Source organism: Branchiostoma lanceolatum, chromosome 2 (genome assembly GCF_035083965.1).
Source record: "Branchiostoma lanceolatum isolate klBraLanc5 chromosome 2, klBraLanc5.hap2, whole genome shotgun sequence".
Taxonomy (NCBI): Eukaryota; Metazoa; Chordata; class Leptocardii; order Amphioxiformes; family Branchiostomatidae; genus Branchiostoma; species Branchiostoma lanceolatum.
Window position 1 is genome coordinate 15805803 of NC_089723.1, and position 5178 is coordinate 15810980.

The following is a 5178-nucleotide window of genomic DNA, read 5'->3' on the forward strand; positions in this document are numbered from 1 at the left end:
CTTGAATGGCTCGTGTGCACTTGATTTGAGGTCTCATTCCTGTATTACTCCGAGTGGGACACCGTGTCACAGACGGTCTGCTAGTGACCTCTATCGATTCTTGTCAAAACTGCCGTTCATGAATAGTGGTACTGCAGTATTGAAAGAAGTAGATAGTGGCGCTGTGAGACCGTCGGCGTATTTCAAAATAATGGGCATGCACACAACGCTTTAGCGGCAAATGCAGACAGGTTAGCTCAAAGAGTCGAGCAATATTCTGGAGGAGACAACACTAACATTGCACTTGTCTTTGGGCACTAGGTTCTTTCAATAAAGTTTGGCTTCCTTTGAACTTGAATGGTAAATGTGCACTTGATTTGAGGTCTCATTCCTGTTTTACTCCGAGTTGACACCGTGTCACAGACGGTCTCCTAGCGATCTCTATCGATTCTTGTCAAAACTGCCGTCTCATGAATAGTGGTACTGCAGTATTGACAGAAGCAGATAGGGGCGCTTTGACACCGTCGGCGTATTTCAAAATAGTGGCATTAACACAACATGTTAAATTAACAAGCATTTGCGCTTATGTGGCAAATGCAGACAGGTTTGCTCAAAGAGTCGAGTAATATTCTCGAAGAGACAACACTTACATTGCACTTGTCTTTAGGCACTAGTTAGTTTCTTTCAATAAAGTTTTGCTTCCTTTGAACTTGAATGGCTCATGTGCACTTGATTTAAAGTCTAATTCCTGTATTACTCCGAGTGGGACACCGTGTCACAGACGGTCTGCTAGCGACCTCTATCGTAGCTCCGCGGCTCCGCGGATCGCTGGGAAAATAGTAGAAATCGGCAAAATACAGTGAATAGTATGCCAGGGGTACTCCGCTATACAGGGAAGCTCAATAGGCAGATTGGACCCTCTCTCCCTAGCTAACTCCCTTGGCACACTATTCACTCTATTAGGCGAATTTTTACTATTTTCCCAGCCATCCCGCGGGGCCTGGTAGAGGCTACCTCTATCGATTTTTGTCAAATCTGACGTCTCATGAATAGTGGTACTGCAGTAATAACAGAAGCAGATAGGAGCGCTGTGAGACTGTCGGCGTATTTCAACAACACTAACATTGCACTTGTCTTTAGGTACTAGGTTCTTTCGATGAAGTTTGGCTTCCTTTTAACTTGAATGGCTCATGTTTACTTGACTTGAACAACAGGAATGATCAGTCTGTTATTTAGATCATGTAAGGAAACGGAGGAGCATGCGCACCTTTATGTTTTGACCCATTTTCTCTGTGTGATAAAGAGAAATGGAAAAAAAAAATCTTGAGGATGCGTTTTCCACAATCCCCTATAGCGCAAAAGTACCCCAAAAGGCACATAGAACGCACTGTCTGGATTGAATCTGGCGACAAAGTCGCATTACCTCTATCGCTATCGCACACTTATACCAAGCAGGTTATATAGACTTCCTTGCTTATACCAATAAGGTTTTAATCAGATAATGCTATTGATATGCACCAACTTTATTATTTCCTGAAATGCCCGTTCACCGTAGCAACTTTTGTTGGCTCAGTTTTGGTCGTCGTGCCCGACGAACACACTTGGTATTACTAATAGCAAGGAGGTTTTAAGCATGTGGTAGATATAAACCAGAACCTCGCCCTGCGTACTCTGTTACATGTATCAATCACAGGTCGTGCGCTGTTTGTTTCGTCGTTGCAGTTGATCTAATTAGCACAACTGACCAACTGGGTGCAACACCCAGAGTCTGATAATCTCATCTGAGACAGGTAACCAATCCGGGGAAAGACATAATCAAGACAACCAATGGGGGAAATACTCAAAAGTGCATTTTTCCAACCAATCACAAGCCAACAATTCAACCAATCAGAAGCCAGTAATTTTCCATGCACGCCGCTAGCTATATCCATGTCACCCAACCTAGACAGTTTTATTCACGGCCACCTTCAGCTTGGAAAGGCCGTACTCTCTTTTCCTCGAGATCCGGGGATGCCCACCCGGCGTTGATAGCAGTCCGCCTCGGGACTGTCCCCTCGCCTCTCCGTAATTGTTCGTCTATGGCTTGCGGTCCTTCCAGCCGCGGCTACTCAGCCATGGATGAACGGGGTCAGTCTCACATCTACACGTTGTAGATTGCCTTTATGGCGGGTCTTCACAACGCGGCCATGACATCCGACGGTAAGTTTAAACTACTTCACTGTATTCTGAGACCGCAGGGTCTGCTTTAAAGCGTCTAAGCTGTGTTACGAAGCGTTTCAATGAAGCTGTGTTGGTAGAATTCATAAAAAATATGAAAAGAGGTTTCTGTGATTGCCAACACATTTCAAATTTTCAACTGTAAAGATGTCTGTTCAACTGTCTTTGTTCAACTGTCTTTGCTCAACTGTCTTTCCTCAACTGTCTTTGATCAAATGTCCTTTTTTTGAGGAAATTATGATCACTTGAGCAATGCTTCGTAGAAAATGCTTATCGCACTACGTTGGTTGGAACTTGGTGATTATATGCACTTTTTGTTTCATCTTTTTGTCCGAGGTGTCAGTAATTATTGTATATCACATTCTCACTTGCCATTGTCTTTTGTGTCTGTTGCAGCAATGGTGTGGAGGCACCAATATGTCTGGACCGTGCAAGAACCTGGGCAACAACATTGAAGGTTCTTTGCGACAACATCCAGGGCATCACTTAGCCCAGGAGTCTTCAAGAGAATGGGTGTACCACATTTGACAAGGTGAGCATTATCTGTGCTGTATAATTGTTTGACAGCAGGCTCTGCTTGGCATTTAGAGTTAATGGTGATAGGATTCATTATGAAAATGCATCTGTAATTGGGCATACACATGGTTTGTGCATTGGCACTGGGCCACAGTTACATCTTGTATTTGAATTTTTGGTCATGCACAAATTTTGTCAAAGGTGTCAAGTTCTTATTGTATGTCACATTCCCAATACCATTGGACAGCTGTTGAGCCTTTTGTGTTTGTTGCAGCTGGTGTCTGTGTACACCTGAGTGAGTGGCCCTGCTGCAGAAGTTGAACGGATTGAAGAAGATGAGGAGACTGTTGACTGGATTAACAAGGTACTGTGAGTAGAATCTGTACAACTTACTCCAACTTGACCGTGACGTAACTTTTTCAGTCTCTACCAGACTAACTACCCCAGGGTTTCACTTGCAGGCTCCGTTAGTCTTTCATATGTTGGCAAGAAGAAATGCAATATAATTAACCTGGTCATTTTCTGAACAAAGGCAGTAGCTTTGGAGTTGAGATCATTTAGGCCATAAATCAATTAGGGTGCGACCAGCAGACTGCAGCTTTTTCAGTTACTCTGAGCAGACTAACTTTTCTAAGTGATTTTCTGGCCCTTTAAAACTCACTAAAAACGTATAAAAAAATTTTGTTAAACTAAAGTTAGAAACATCGTCTATCGCTGATCACGGTCTCGCCATGTGGTTTGGGTACCATTTTGAAAAGTTACAGCCCGAATTCTGCCTTGTCAGATCTTGTGAATATAAAGCGAAGGATAGCAAACCTTGTAACAAGTTCTTCAAGGTATGACTATTGTACATATCTCAATGAGATTTGTATTTTTCTGTTGCCAACCCAATGTGTTGATGGTGTTGTTTTGATGAACAAAACAAACTTTAGTGATTGACAAGGCACTTCCTGTTACATGTCCTGGGCTTGTCTGTTCTGTCACGGTCTGCTCGCAGAGCAATAAAAGGATCATTTAGCTACTTGGCACCTATTAGATAGTAATTACTGTACATCAAAGAACCTACCGACATATCACAGGCCCTAAACAGGCAAAATGTGATCCTCACTGAGGACTAACTCTACTGGCTAATTACTAGTATTCCTTTTTCTGCCGAATTCTACGATTAATGCGCCCGTAAGAGGGCCTGGTGGAGGCTATAACTTTTTGTTCAGGCCAGTGGCACCATCTTTGAACTGAGTTTACCCAAGCCAGTTCCACCAATTTTGACTGGTCAAGTCCTGATTGCCAACAGTTTGACCTGAGTTTTAGATATCTTTCAATTGCAACTTTTGCATGACTTCGGTCCCCATTTCCACTCCTGGTAGAACAGAAAGCATCCTAGTGCCTTCGTAGCATTTGGAGTTGAACAAAGCGAGATGTTTGGTGGCTGTTTTGTCCTAATTCCTTCGTGTGTTTGACTTTCTTGTAGCTGAAAGAAGCTTGGAAGCAGACATCTCTAAGTACTAATGCCGAGTGGTCGTCATCCAACGCCAAGTACGCCATCTCCACGGTGACATCCAGAAAGACCGGTGCTCATGTGTACGCCCTGCCAGAGGACCTGGAATTATTAAGTGTTTGCATCGTCATCAAGGGAAACATTTCGAAGTGCAAAATGTTTTCACAGAATTGGGCTGGGACTGACTTATCATTGGTGTGATGGGAAGTCAATTATTTGTGATGTTGCATTTATAGCTTTAACTGAACGTACGATTCCCTCTGTATACCTGAGGCGTTGTTGGCAGGGCAAGTCACAATCTCTTGGTTGGTGGTAGGGTACTTGACGTGTTTTGTTGACATCCTGAGTGATGTTGTTGGTAGGGGGTTGGGGCATTTTGTGAGTGGTGACTACTTTTGCATGCAGGACTTCAGACTGTTTCTGTGTTGTACAATCTCTGTGTGTGATTGATTTAGTTTCTGTGGCTGTGTTGATGGCTGAGATTGTTAGCGGAGTGGTTGTAAAGTTCAGTGTTTCAGAGAACGGCGATTTTCCTGGTTCTGTTAGCATATGACTGCTTGGAATCTTCTACCATCTGTTGTCCTTTCTGTTTATGTGGTGGTAAGTGGGTCGTCGGGAACCTAGACCACGACATAATTTGCCTTGTGTCATATCTTGGAGTCCCGACCCAAGACAATGGCACAGGGCCAGAAAGGAAGGCAGGTGGTTGGAGAGCCTGAGTAGTTATGAGATAACAGAACCAGGGAAATCCCTGTTCTCTGAAACACCCTCTGTAAAAATGTGTGGGTTCAGAACGGTCCTGGCGGGTCAAAATGGGTCAAATAGGGTGAATTCGGGTTTTGAGGGTTAAAGTGAGTTCTGGTCAATTTTTAGTGGGTTCATAATTACCATGGTCCAGTGGCTCTGAACCCTCATTAGCAGGGAGATGGGTTCTGGTGGGTTCCGGTGGGTTCAAATGGGTTCAACCC

The 5178-nt window shown here is 43.7% G+C and overlaps 1 long non-coding RNA gene across 2 annotated transcripts; it reads left to right on the forward strand.

Annotated features, from left to right (window-relative positions):
- The first annotated feature begins 1900 nt into the window (after positions 1-1900).
- On the forward strand, positions 1901-4949 carry LOC136427589 (uncharacterized). Of its 2 annotated transcripts, none has more exons than XR_010754477.1 (4): positions 1901-2178; positions 2593-2728; positions 2987-3081; positions 4184-4949. It is a non-coding gene; the product is annotated as an uncharacterized lncRNA (long non-coding RNA). The 2 variants fall into 2 exon arrangements; XR_010754476.1 differs by having other exon boundaries at positions 1903-2178; positions 2987-3076.
- Positions 4950-5178: the final 229 nt, after the last annotated feature.